The sequence below is a fragment of the Macrobrachium rosenbergii genome, chromosome 23 (genome assembly GCF_040412425.1).
Source record: "Macrobrachium rosenbergii isolate ZJJX-2024 chromosome 23, ASM4041242v1, whole genome shotgun sequence".
Classification (NCBI taxonomy): Eukaryota; Metazoa; Arthropoda; class Malacostraca; order Decapoda; family Palaemonidae; genus Macrobrachium; species Macrobrachium rosenbergii.
Window position 1 is genome coordinate 10038740 of NC_089763.1, and position 15002 is coordinate 10053741.

At 44.5% G+C, this 15002-nt stretch overlaps 1 long non-coding RNA gene across 1 annotated transcript in view; it reads left to right on the forward strand.

The window, feature by feature from the left end:
* Positions 1 to 4114: 4114 nt before the first annotated feature.
* Positions 4115 to 15002, forward strand: part of LOC136851256 (uncharacterized) — an 89262-nt gene continuing 78374 nt past the window's right edge. Inside the window, exon 1 of the long non-coding RNA XR_010856829.1 lies at positions 4115 to 4253. This is a non-coding gene — a long non-coding RNA (uncharacterized lncRNA). The remainder of the gene's footprint in view (positions 4254 to 15002) is intronic.

Here is a 15002-nt window from a genome sequence, read left to right on the forward strand (position 1 = left end):
CCGCCAAATTTCAGTTTTTCGCTATTTCCGTGGGAACGGTTGGTCTGACGAAAATTACTATGAAGTACATACTTAAAGACATCTAAATTCTCTAAAAAAAGACTCTATGCATTTTTTCTCTACAAGTGACAGTTTTATAGGTATATCAAATTTTTGAGAGTGCAATATAAAATACTGGCACTTTTTTTTTTTAATGTGGTAACCCCTTGAGGCCTAATCCACAAATATGTCTTCTCACTTCTCTGTCACATGCTTAGTCCTTAGACTAAAAATTTGATCTTGCCGATTTCCTTGCAGTAGAAGTAGATGGTAAAACACTTAATTCCTCTGTATGTGAATTACCGGGATTTCCATAGCTAATTTCCTGTTGTTTCTCATCTTGTAATTCTTCTGATTCAGGGTCAGTTATGTGTTGTTTACCCTCAATATGTTCTTCAAGATGCTCAGTGTCACTGTCATCTGTATCGATTGTGGGAATTTCTGATTCATCCATTATTTCTTCTTCATCAGATGGGATAGTAGAGTTTGAGCAGGAAACCCCTCGACAAGACACACCTACAATAAAACATTTTAGGTCCCCTTTCACACAGCTGCACGTCAGAACACAATTCTTTGTGCATGTGCACGATATCAAATGAAGTAACTTGTCAGGCGCGGGTGGTAAAGTCGTGGTGACAGGAACCAAGCCATCGTTTCTCTTTCCCATCCCCACTGCTCGGCGGGTAATGGACTGCTATGCCAAAGTTGAACGTTGTGATATACCCTAAGAAAATGTTCTTTGAAGCTGCTGCTGTTGGGGAAGTCTTTCAAGTCTTAATTGCTGTTTACAGCGTACGGTTGCTCTCCTAAAGTATTTCAATCGAAATTAATTCAGATCTAATTCTTCCTCAGTGCCTCCACATAGGACAATGAGTAGCTTTTTTCCTGTGTTGATGACCTGCATGTTTTCTTATTCTTCTCTCTTCTGTAAAGTCGGAGCAGTTTGTGCTTTCCTTGTCCGAAGAAAGACGAAACTGTGTCACAGCCACTTGCAGCATGAACTATCTTTTAGTGAAGCTTGTAGACTAGAGAAACTTTAATGTCTTGCAGGCACTTTTCCGCGACCAGGTTTCAGGAAAATTATATTTCTATTTTCTGGTGTCAGTGCAGTCATAAGTATAAGGTGGTCAACATCTCCACCAACAGCAATGGTGCTAGTAGAACCTAAACTCTCATGTACAGCTGTCTGTATAATCAATAAATCTGCATCGTCAGCTGCTTGTTCCATTTTCATTTAGTTTTCTTGACAATTGGCTGATAAATCTTGATTTGTTATGCTCATTTGATATAAAATTTTCTTGACTAACAACAACTTTGGTGTGACAGTCATAGAGGATTTTTTTTTTTTTTTTTTTTTTTTTAGATATTGACCACCTTATACTTATGACGGCACTGACACCAAAAAACAGAAATAAGATTTTCCCGAACCCTGTCGCAGAAGACTGTCTGCAATACATTACACTTCCTCTGATCTACAAGCTTCCCTTGGTTCACTAAAAGACAGTGGTGTAGCTGACATTCCATCAGTAGGGGCGCCTAGGTGGGGCCAAGATATTTTTTTGGGCCAAAGAAAATTACACAAAACTAATGTACCAATTCTGTAATTAGTAAAATATACTATTCTCGAAGGTATATATCCATGTGAATGAAGGAAAATAATAGTATTAGTAATTAGTAAGCCTCTATTTGAAATTATAGAGCTCAATTGTCAATTAATTTTCAACTCTTACTATATGCAAATGTATCAATTACTGTAATGTAAATTTCCCCACAGCCTTATATTCAACATAGCCTAATTTCTATTAACAAGTTTTAATTTTCAACTACAGTATAATATCCTTGTCATGTAAATATATGGAAATAGTGCATATCATCAATAACATAAAAGACTTATGACCCTCCAAAACCTCTTCAAAATTTTAAGCTATCCCAGTCCCTCTTCTTCACCTCCTCTCCTTGAAACTAACTCTAAGCAGCAGTAGAAAATTGAATTGCACTTATTCAAAACTGTAACTACAATTTCAGTCACTTCATACATAAGTTGATAACATTAAGTTGGATCAAAATATCATGAACAAACATGTCATTTGTGTTAAAAACCTATAACTATAATTCTGCTTTTGACCACCAAAGGGTTAAAATTTAGCCACAAAGGAAATTTCAACTGGGGGCCAGTGGGAGGGCCAAGCATCTGATGAGGGTGTGGGCCCGGTCACCCCCTGGCCCCCTCCATAGCGACAACACTGCTAAAAGATGCCATCCTTTTCCTTCATGCTGCAAGTGGCTGTGACACAGTTTCGTCTTTCTTCGGACAAGGAAAGCACAAACTGCTCCGACTTTACAGAAGAGAGAAGAATAAGAAAACATGCAGGTCATCAACACAGGAAAAAAGCTACTCATTGCCCCATGTGAAGGTACTGAGGAAGAATTAGCTCTGAATTAATTTTGATTGAAGTGCTTTAGGAGAGCAACCGTACGCTGTAAAAAGCAATTAAGACTTGAAAGACTTCCCCCAACAGCAGCAGCTTCAAAGAACACTTTCTTTGGGTATATCACCACGTTCAACTTTGGCATAGCAGTCCATTACCCGCCCAGCAGCGGGGATGGGAAAGAGGAACGATGGCTTGGTTCCTGTCACCACGACTTTACCACCCGCGCCTGACAAGTTACATCATTTGATATCGTGCACATGCACAAAGAATTGTGTTCTGACGTGCAGCTGTGTGAAAGGGGACCTAAAATGTTCTATTGTAGGTGTGTCTTGTCGAGGGGTTTCCTGCTCAAACTCTACTATCCCATCTGATGAAGAAGAAATAATGGATGAATCAGAAATTCCCACAATCGATACAGATGACAGTGACACTGAGCATCTTGAAGAACATATTGAGGGTAAACAACACATAACTGACCCTGAATCAGAAGAATTACAAGATGAGAAACAACAGGAAATTAGCTATGGAAATCCTGGTGATTCACATACAGAGGAATTAGGCCTTAGTGTTTTACCATCTACTTCTACTGCAAGAAGATCAAATTTTTAGTCTAAGGACTAAGCATGTGACAGAGAAGTGAGAAGACATATTTGTGGATTAGGCCTCAAGGGGTTACCACATAAAAAAAAAAAAAGCACTCCTACGTACTCTACCTCATGGGTGGTGTGGAAAAGAGTGCCAATATTGTATATTGCACTCTCAAAAATTTGATATATCTACAAAACTATCACTTGTAGAGAAAATTTTCATAAAATCTTTCTTTTAGAGAATTCAGTTTGTCTTTAATTATGTACTTCATAGCGATTTTCGTCAGGCCAACCGTTTCCAAGGAAATGGCGAAAAAGTGAAATTTGGCGGCCATTTTCCAAGATGGCGGACGAAGCTTAGGGTGAATTGATGGGGACTTTTGGTATGTTATTTCTAAGTGTCTAAAGAAGTTATTCACCACTTTTCAGCTTAATATATTTTTTTTTATATTTTTCCTAATTTGATTGGACTATATGATTAACCAGTCTTAACAACGTAAGTTATTCTGTCACCATCTGTAATTACTTGGGCTTGACACTCGTCTTTTGGTGTTTTTAACTTTCCCTTTGTAATAATGTGCAAGTAATTATCAACACAATATTTTCTTTCCTTTCTCTGTCTGAATAAACTGAAGATCCATTTCCCAAGAAATTTTATAAAATATTTTTACTAATACCAGAGTGAAGACTATACACTTCTGTCTGAATTAGCTTATGGGGTATGTCCAAAGAATCTCCATAGCTAATTTTCATACGCCAAAGTATTTACTGTTTGGGGTGATTTGTGAGAATTTACCCATGTTTATTATCAAATTTAAGTTTACGTTTCTTGCCTCATTCCCTGAAAGATTCTTTCATCATTTATCCTCATTAGTATTTGATGTTTGCTAACATTATAAATTAATTCCTTTTATTCTGTACATATTAATCCTTTTCTCTTAATTGTTCTTCCAATATTCTGTAATAACTTTGTGTCCCTGCTGCGAAGTGAATTTCTAGAGGAGCCGCAGTAAAGATAAAGCTCCGAGTAAAAGACAGATGAACGACGATATAGCTCGCGAGTCGCGACCCTTGGGATCCTTGCTTCGACTTCACTCTGTAACGGCACAGTAATAACACTACTCAACTCTTCCTTCAACACTAAACAAACTCTCGGAACAACGTGCTGGAAGCGTCTGGAAATAACAAAGCAAAGGTTGGTGGTTTGCAGAAATCAATCGTTGGAAGAACCTCCCTATGTTTCCTATTTTCAGAGTATAGCCCAAGTACATGTTCCTGAGAAACTAATTCTTCAATTAACCTGTTACCTTCTCCTGTCTCCGAGAATTTTCGTACTTTTGCAACGTGTAGAGTTCAAAATCTCATATTCCTCGCCATTTCAATTGACCTAGTCTTGCTATTCTTTCAGCGGTATTTCTACATAAGGACTCCACACCCATTATTACCTTGAAAATTGATTTTTCCTATACTTTTACTGCAGCTGATGAAGTAGGTGGTGTTGTTTATTGTCGGTCAACTATTATTAACATACGACTCTTCCCAATAATGATGGAGACCCTGTGTGAATTCAGGGTTTTGGGTCGGGGAATACACCGGGATAAAGACCGGACATGTTTACGTTTTGAAACAGATTAGCGAATGCCCAAGGTGAAGGGAAGGAAGAATAAGGCGAGTTGGGGTGGTGGGTGGTTGGCAGGATGAAATTCACCCCGAAGTGAGGAAAGACTGGATGCCCCATTCTAAAAAAAATATATTTATAATAAAGGGTTATGGGAGTTTACGGGGTAGGGGAGAGATAGGAAAACGGAGGGACTCGGAACAAAGTATAATAAACCGACAATAAAAAAAAAAACCACCACCACCTTCATCAACAACACTAAGAGCATTGGAAAAATCAATTTCCAAGGTAATCTTTAATGCGTAGTTATTCTACATATATAAAATCTATTTCCTAGGTCAATAAACCATATGGTTTGTACAGTGACAAAGAAACGTACACAGACTTACTTTTAATATTTGGAGGGTGCCTTCAGAAAAGAGTGCAGGATTTATCGCACCAAAACGCCTTTTTTTTTTTTTTTTTTTTTTTTTTTTAAGATCAAGCCTGCACTCACCATCACAACAAGGACAAAAACACTGTTTTCTTAACAGGCCGTGATCTTGACACAATTAAATTGTTCTGCCGTAATTACCGAAACAATAAAAACTGAATTCACGATCACTTAAATAACAATTCTCACAAGTGAGGGGCAAACTAACAAGGGTTACAGGATTAGTGGAGCGAGATGCAGAAGGCAAAGGACCAGCCATTGTACTGGTACAAATATTTTTGAATAACTAGTAAAGTAGTGGAATGGAAACCCAGGTCGGCATTGGTAATAAGGCTTATGATTGGTCGAGATCAGTGAAGGGGAAATGACGTTATTGAAACAAGCAGCCTAGCCAAAGAAAATTCTGCAAGAATGTAGATAAAGAGTAGGAACTTACCAGGGAAGCGGTAGAAACGTAGCAACAAAATAATAATGGGTTGAAATGACGTAATACTGAAGAAACCAAAACACTGGAAACAGCACGCAGTATTTAAGCACCAATTATAAATATGACATAATAATATGATATTCATTAACATTAAATTATAAACAGAACTATAGTAACCTAACCTTCACTAACCTAGTAGGCCACGTTACTTAACCCCTCCCCCCCTCTAACTACACCAATTATAAAGGACAGTATAGTAACCCAACCTCGTGGGCCGCGTTACCTAGCTGGGGGGCGGAGAGCACCCTGGACCCTCCCCCCATTAAATAAAACCTATCATAAAGGACAGTAGCTAACCTAACCTAGCGGGCCATATTACCAGCCGGGGGGCGGAGAGCACCCTGGACGAACAAACCAACCCCCCCCCTTTAAAGGAAACCTATTACAAAGGACAGTATACTAACCTAACCTACCTAACTTAACCTAACCTAGTTTGCCATGTTACTTAGCCAGGGGGCATTGGTGAAGGAGACTCATTTTATATGGGACTGCAGGAAAAGCTATCTGTAATGGAAGTAAAGAAGAAGATAGGTCATCAGCAAATACACATGACAATCTACGTAAAAACAGAACAAATTTTGTAACCGCATAACATGGAATATAATGTAAGAAGAATGTCATCAACTGGGAACAAGATAATGTACACAAGAAACTATTTTGATTGACAAACTGGGAATAACGCTGCAGAACAAAGAGACCGACGAAAACAATGGAAATAGAAATAACCCGTAAACATGATGTTATGAACTATGAATAGGCTACCCAGCTACTTCGAATACAGAGCACCATCCTCAGCCTCTCGTCACTGAGAGAGATCTCAATTCCTCCTTATCCCCACAGTTCCTCCATCTCCAAGTTGCCCATAATCGCATTCTTAAGATGCCTTTCATCAATTTTGAGTTCATATTGTGACATGCTGTGTATATGGTAAATGTCATAAATTGGGGACATGATAATGTACATAAATAGTACCAATTATGATTGACGAACAAGAAATAAAAGATTGCAAAAATATAAGACGGTTATAAACATTGGAAATAGAAAGGAATAACTGTAAACAAGGTATATTTATTCCCCCAGGTTGCCACTTTGTGGGATTTTCCGACAAACCTGTGAGAGAAACAGGGCTACGTGGGAGGTGTCGTGGGAACTAAAATTTTGTGGAAATTTTGGCAAATTAATGGGAATTTCACAAAAATGTTAAATAATGCATAATATAATTATTATACAGGCCTAGAGAGAGAGTGAGTGGTGGTGAAGGATGGATGGGGTCTGGGGCCCTGGGGCGACGAAAATGAATGGAGTTCCCTTACTCTTGATGAGTGGCCACAAACGAGCAAGGCAAACATTATATCATTTTGGGTAGAAGTAAGTGAAAAGAAAAACTCTGCAGGAGAGAAAGTATATCCAAATATGTCCTCATTGGCTTTGGCTTTACTCTCCCTTCCCTTCTCAAATGCGTTGGTGGAAAGAGTCTTTTCCAGAGTGAACAACATTCATTCAAAGTCACGAAATCGACTACATGTCAGATCAGTTGAGGCAATTCTTCAAATCACATATGGGCTAATGCGAAACAACAAATCCTGTGTTACCTTTACGCCATCAGAAACAATGGTAAAGAATTTTAATGCCAAAGATGCTGGTTGGAAGGAAGTGAAAGATAGATTAGTAGGAATAGTGAGGTAAACATGTGATGAAAGTAACAATGTAACAGGTAGGCTTACATTGAGTATATCACAGCTGTGGGTAAATTAATCAACATTATCTGTTTGTTTATGTTTGTGCAAGCTATAGGCCCCTTAACTGTGGGTAAATTAATCAACATTACCTGTTTAATTATGTTTATACAAGCTATAGGCCCTTTAACTATGGGTAAAATAATAAAAATTACCTGTTTATTAATGTTTATGCAAGCTATAGGCCCTTTAACTATGGGTAAATTAATCAAAATTACCTGTTTATTAATGTTTATGCAAGCTATAGGCCCCTTAATGTACATGTACTGATATATGGTACCTAAATAATATATAAAGTAACATGTTAAACTTTCTCCATCCTTAATTAAATTTGTGGATTTTTTTTTGTTGGAATTGTTTTGATGACGTGGGAAATCTGTGGGAGAAATGAAGCCCATCTATGGGAATTTGACAGTTATGAAGTGGCAACCCTGACCCCTATTCCTCAACTGTCCCTGACTGCGATAGAGATCTTGATCCCACCAGATACACACATTTCCTCCAACTCCCCTTATCATCTAGTAAGGATAGTCAAGAGTTTTCCTCAGTGCAGGGCTCATAATGTAACGTGATTAGCTGGATATGTGTCTGTACATCGTTGTCCCTCCTTCACCCCCCAGTTTCCTCAGTTAGAAGAACCCCTTTTTACCTAAAGCTCCCCTATAACTGCGTACGTGCGATAGCATTCGAAATAGCCACCACGCAATAACAAATCATCCCCTTCTCAACCTGGTCTACCCATCCATAACTCCGGCTTCCTTGTCCCCTACATTATTGGGTCATCCCTCTTGCCCATTGGTCTACCTCACCTATAACCTCGCTTTCCCTAGGGGACAGCATGTTGGATGAAGTTCTGAGGTTAATTACAGTCGACCGACAAAAAAACTAAATCATTAATAAGCAACCAACATACTATAGAAAAAGTCAATTTCCAAGGTAATACCCGATGCGGAACTCTTATAATACTGTCCTTTCAGCATTCAACATTCCAGTTATCCTAGCCTAGCTACTGATTCAGCATTCGCAGTTTCTATAAGCCTAGCTTACCGTATTCGTTCAACGTTCGTCATTTCAGTTAACGTAGCCTAAATGTTCTTTCAGCATTCGACATTTCAATTAGCCTAGCTTGGCTACTCATTCAACTTTCACCCTCTTCACTTGGCCTAGCCTACCCTATTCGCCCTATTCAATTAGCCTAGCCTAGCCTATTCAGTCAGTTTCAGGTTTAGCGTAGGTTACGTTTGCCCTTCGTAAGTATTAATTTTGTAATATTGATTTTTGCATGAGTTTGTGTCTCAAGTGTCATATGACTGTTATTAATGCCTTTTGTGAGTAATTTTTTTTTTTTAATGACAACATTGTCCGATCTTACTCCCTTTATCAAAAATGGGCAGGTTATAAGTCCTGCATAACTGTTGCCTCGGGGAAGCTTGATCCTTTCAGAAGATGAATTGAAAACCAGTTTTCTACACCGTGGTCAGTCAAATAAAAAATCTTTTCATAAGATTAAGGTTGTAGATGAACAAATTTTGCATCTATTTGTAAGCAAAGATAGATGAAGATGATCCTAGTAAATTAAGTGAAGTAATTCAACAGGTGATTATCATGACCTAGTTCTAGATAGGTTAGCTGAGCTTGACCAGCAATTCAAGAGTTTACAAGCACAATCTCAAACAAATGTAAGCCTGTAAAGTCCCCGCTGAGCGAGTTTTCTATGGTGAACCACCCATTTTCTTCAATATCGCTCCTATAACCATATTTTTCCCGTGTAAATATGTATCTATTACTAATTCATTTGTATCTGCTTCCTTTGCACATGTGTTAGAATGTTATGTCAATTCATGTGAACTCACTTTTTACATTACTTGCATTTATCCATTGTAATTATTACCGAGAGTAATTGACCTCGGGTCACCTAAATTCTATTGTATTCCTCTGTGTGACGTCCGCACGTCGCTTTATAAGTGACCTGTGTTCTGAATAAACTAGCAGTACCTGTCCTCCTGCTTATTATTTCGCACCTCTTAAAGTGGTGACCCCCGGAGTGGTTCTCGGAGCCATTAGCGGACTCACACGGCGACCTAGTTTTGGCTCCATGAACTACCCCACGCCCCAAATGGACTAAACACGGCGCTGTAACCAGCATTCGGCATGCTGACTCTCGTCGGCAAATCAGCAGCATCATTAGCGGACCCACACGGCACGCTCCCAAGTGCATATTGACGCGAGTAACCCACTTCAATTAAGAGGGCGATAGTGAGTATGGACTCGGACATTCCCTCCCACATACAGTTAACCACGAACTTTGCGGACTCAGATGTCTCCCTCGTGCACACACGCGCCCTCCCGCGCGCTAAGAATCACGCGCTCCTCCACGCCGCTGCCCAACCTGACGGAACAGACTAAATCCACCCTTGCCATAAAGCTGCCGCCCTTCACGCACAGCAACCCATCATCATGGCTCTACAGGGTCGAGGGACAGTTCAGACTGGCGGGACTTACTGACGAGGTGTTGCAAGCCAATGCCGTAATCAATGCCCTACCGGAGTAGGTCTACAGAAAGCTCGTCCCGTGGGTGTCTGCCGCACGCCCTGTCACCTACCAGCATCTAAAAACCTCTCTCGTCGAGACCTGCTCCCTGCTGGTCTCCAAGAGGGCCGCCCGCGCCCTTGATCTTGTCAACAACTCACGGCATACCAAAACATCCTGGAGACTTGAGGCGTGATCCAGGATCTCCTCACCCTTCCTGGGACGGACAGCAGCGGTAGGCAGTCAGAGATTAGCATATCAAGGGAGATCCTGTAAGTTGTCAAAGAAACGAGCAGCGAGAGACAATGGAATTGACTGTGACCTGAGGTCGAAACAATAAACAATAATATGCAGTGAACGAGTATAAATTACAATACAAAAACATACAGAATTACAATATGGATACAGTTTTGATGCCTGTGAATGAAGAAACATGTGATACACAATGTGTGACATTTGTATAAATATGCATAAAGTAAAATGGTTAAAAATGTGTGACCTGGCACGTTTTAGGCGTGACTAATTGAGTTTGAAGAAAATGGGAAGTCACCAAAGAAAACATGCTCAGCGGAGACTTAATTAATGGCGCCGCCGAAACACTACGCCGGCGCCGATGTGGTGACTTTACAATCCTACTCCGTCAGCTCCTCCCAGAGGTCCGAACCCAGATCCTCGACCCTTACACAATGCCGCTCGAGGACCTGATCAGGACGGCACAGCAGCTGACGGACTCCGCAAGGGCGCAGCTGGCGGGGCATCCACGCCCGCACACCCCATCAGTTCCCTCCAGCTGGAGGATAATGCAGAGGAGGAGATAAGCGCTGTCACCAGGAGGCCGCCAGCATACCACCACAAGAAAAACCCACCGGGGCCTTGCTACTACCACCAGCGGTATGGCAAGGACTCCCGGAACTGCCAACCCCCCTGCTCTTTCGCCCATCCAAAAAACGGGGGAGGTGGCAGCCAACAGAACAGGCCGCCATGGCAGCAGAGGAACCCAGGAGCCCAAAACCATTAGGGTTCTACGTCCGCGACACCGTCTCTGGCAGGATGGTGTTGGTCAACACCGGGGCCGTTCGATCAGTGTTTCTGCCATCCAGGGAGGACCGCAAACGCCTGCTGGACCCGGCTGCCTGATGGCTGCCAACAGGTCCCCCATCCTCTCCTATGGCACCAGGCTCCTGTCGATCTCCATCCTTGGCTGGAGATATACGTGGAACTTCATTGTCGCGGACGTGAGGACCCCACTCCTGGGCACGGATTTCCTCGCCCACTTTGAGCTGGCAGTCGATGTCCTGGCACCAGGACCCAGCATGCCTACCATCTGCTCCGTCGCCCCACACCAGTACACCCAGCTGCTGAAGGAGTTCCCCGACGTTTTCAAGCCCGAGCTGCGCCAGGTACCGGGGCCCGGCAAAACACGGAATCTACCACCACATTAAGACAAAGGGGCCCCCAACACATGCAAAGTTCCGGAGGCTTCCCCCTCGGCGCCTTCAGGAAGCCAGGGACGCTTTCGCCGAGATGGAGCGAATGGGCATATGCAAGAAGGCCTCCAGCCTGTGGGCCTCTCCCCTCCACATGGTGCAGAAACCGGATGGCTCCTGGAGACCCTGTGGCAACTACAGGCGGCTCAACCTCGCAACTGAAACAGATCACTACCCCCTACCAAACATGCAAGATCTCACGGCCTCCTTTCACAGGGCCAAAATATTCTCTAAACTAGACCTTTTGAAATCTTACTTCCAGGTACCAGTTGCTCCAGAGGATATCCCCAAAACCGCCATCATCACGCCCTTCGGGTCCTGCGTCTTCACCTTCTCCACCTTCGGCCTGAGGAACGCGGGGCCAACCTTCCAGAGGCTGATGGACAGCATCCTGGGGGACCTGAACTTCTGCGTCTGTTACGTGGACAATATTCTAATTTTTTCCAGATCTCCCAAAGAGCACCTGCAACACATCCGGACAGTCCTGCAGTGCCTGCAGGAGAACGGCCTTGTCGTCAGGTTCGACAAATGCACCTTCGGCGTCGAAAAAGCTGACTTCCTGGGCCACGAGATATTACCGGAGGGCGTCCGTCCACTCGCATCAAAGGTCGCAGCCGTCACCAGGTTCCCCACCCCTACCTCCGTCAAGGCCATACAGGAATTCCTCGGGATGGTCAACTACTATAGGAGGTTCATCCCTGGGGTCGCACACACCATGGCCCCCCCGACGGAGATCCTGAAGGGCCAACCGAAGTCCTTAATTTGGGGACCCGACCAGCAGCAAGCCTTCTCCCTGACGAAGGCCGCCCTCGCTGAGGCAACCACCTTGGCCCACCAGGACCCCAACGCCCCCCTCCAGTTGACGATGGATGCCAGCAACGTCCTTGTGGGGCCGTCCTGGAGCAGATCGTCGCCGGTGCTCCCCAGCCCATCGCCTTCTTCAGCAAAAAGTCCAGCCCCGCGGAGACCCGCTACAACACCTTCAACAGGGAACTCTGCGCAGTGTATCGGGCGGTACGTCACTTCAAGTTCCTCCTGGAGGGTACGCCCTTCACAATCTGGACGGACCACCAGCCGCTGGTCCACGCCTTCACAAAGCAGGGGGACGCATGGTCTTCCAGGCAGCAGTGGCATCTTGCGGCCATCGCAGAGTTCACCTGCACTATCAAGTACCTCACCAGCAGGAAGAACCCTATAGCAGATGCCCTCTCTAGAATCGAGCTCAATGCGGTGCAGCTCAGAATCAACTACAAGGACCTCGCCCGGGAGCAGACCACCGACCCAGAGACTCCAGCCTACCGCACCGCCATCACGTCCCTCAAGTGGAAGGACATGACCCTCGCCCCTGGGGGACCAAAACTGCTGCAACATAAGCACTGGCCAGTCTCTCCCACTGGTACCCACCTCCCACCCCCATCTGGTGTTCGATGTCATCCACAGGCTGTCCCACCCCTCCGGCAGGATGACGGCCAAGCTGCTGGCAGAGAAGTTCCTCTGGCACGGTATGCGAAAGGACGCGACGACCTGGGCGAGACAGTGCATCCGGTGCCAAACCAGCAAGATAGGGCGTCACACTGAGACGGGTAGGTGAGTTTCCCCAGCCGGGGAGGCGGTTTGGACACATACACGTAGACGTTGTAGACCCTCTTCCCCCATCAGGCGGGGCCAGATACCTCCTGACAATCGTCGACTGCTCAACCAGGTGGCCCTCCTGTCCGAGCTGTGGTCCGCCCTGGCATGCCTGCTGGGGACCTTTCACCACACCACCACCACCTACAACCCCGCAGCCAACAGATTGGTGGAGAGATTCCACAGGTCCCTGAAGGCGTCCCTCATGGCCTGCTGCACCACCGAGGATTGGAAGTACCAGCTGCCATTGGGTCCTCCTTGGACTGAGAACTGCCCCCAGAGCCAACGGCGACCCAAATCTACGGGGAGCCCCTCGTAGTCCTGGGCGAACTCGTCATGGGAAATCGTCACAACCTGTCAGTTCAGAGGCTCTGCGACAGAGTTGGGAAGTTCGCCCCCTGCCAGTGGACGTATACCGATAGGTCAGCAACCTTGATGCCTCCCAGCCTGTCCTCCACCACCCACGTCTTCATCAGGGACGACGCCATCCGCCCTCCACTAACCAGGCCCTACAGGGGTCCCTTCCACGTGCTCGAGAGGAACACCAAAGCATTCCACCTCGCCCTGCAGGGGAAGGATGACTGGGTGTCGATCGACCATCTCAAGCCCGCCCTTTTGGAGGAAACAGCAGACTGATACCACGCAGCGCCCTCCGCAAGAACCGTCACCTCCGCAGCCGAGCCACCCCAAAAGGAGGTTGCAACCAGCCAGCACCACAGCCAGCCACTCCTGCTCACACTGCACCCCCCAGCTGACTTTGCAGAGCCGCGGCACTCTCCAACAACCCAGCAGATACCTAGATTAATCAGACGTTACCCATGTCTTGTGGGTGGGAGTATTTGTAAAGTCCCCACTGAGCGAGTTTTGTATGGTGAACCACCCGTTTTCTTCGATATCGCTCCTTTAGGATCAGGTCAAGCAAAATTAGCCATATTTTTCTTGTGTAAATATGTACGAGTATCTATTACTAATTCATTTGTATCTGCTTCCTTTGCACATGCGTTAGAATGTTATGTCAATTCTTGTGAACTCACTTTTTACATTACTTGTATTTATCCATTGCAGTTATTACCGAGAGTAATTGACCTCAGGTCACCTAAATTCTATTGTATTCCTCTGTGTGACGTCCGCACGTCACTTTATAAGCGACTGGCATTCTGAATAAACTAGCAGTACCTGTCCCCCTGCTCATTATTTCGCACCTCTTAAAAGCCTATAACGGCTGTTAAGTTGCCTAAACTGACCTGCAAGGAATTTGAAGGTAAATCAGTTAACAGATTAGAGTTGTTCCTACACGAATGAAACCTTTAGTCTTTACATAAGGAATATTACTTGAGTGCGAGCTGGGAAGGGCTGTTTAACTTTTAAACAAGGTAGTTAACTACCAATGGTAGGGGTGGAAGCCCTGCCCACCCATCGGTACAGGCTCACTTTGCCCTGACTGACCGCTTGACTTTCCAATCCTTATGTTTTTGCTTGTGATAGTGATATATGAGTTTGTTGTTGTTATGCTTATATATATACTGTATATACTGTAATGCAAACCCACAGCCTATCTGAGCCTGGAGAGAGGAAACCTTTGGGTTTTGGGCATTGACCTGGTAATGAACCTAAACTGGTTTCTCACCTCATTTTAGTGAACCCTTATACCTTGCTCTACAATGGTCTCTTTTCGCTGGGAGAGGGAATTATCCTTCTCGGGGCGAAGGGAGATTGTATCCCTTAACCCGACTTGTTTTTTCAGGTGTTGTGGAGTCCGAGGAGCCTAGGAAGGATAAGGGATCTCTTACTAGCGGTACCTGTGGTACTGCAATTCAGGCTGCTTATAGCATGGGAGCTTCTGTTGCCTTTAGCACTGGAGTTACCGCTGCCTGGGGTTCAACAGACCCCCAATGCAGCAGTACCAGTCTCGGGGATTCTTTTTCCCAAACTGGTAAGGGTCCCCAGTCTACGGACCCAGTCCCAAGCCAGAGAGAGAGAGAGAGAGAGAGAGAGAGAGAGAGAGAGAGAGTCCAGTCGTGTGCA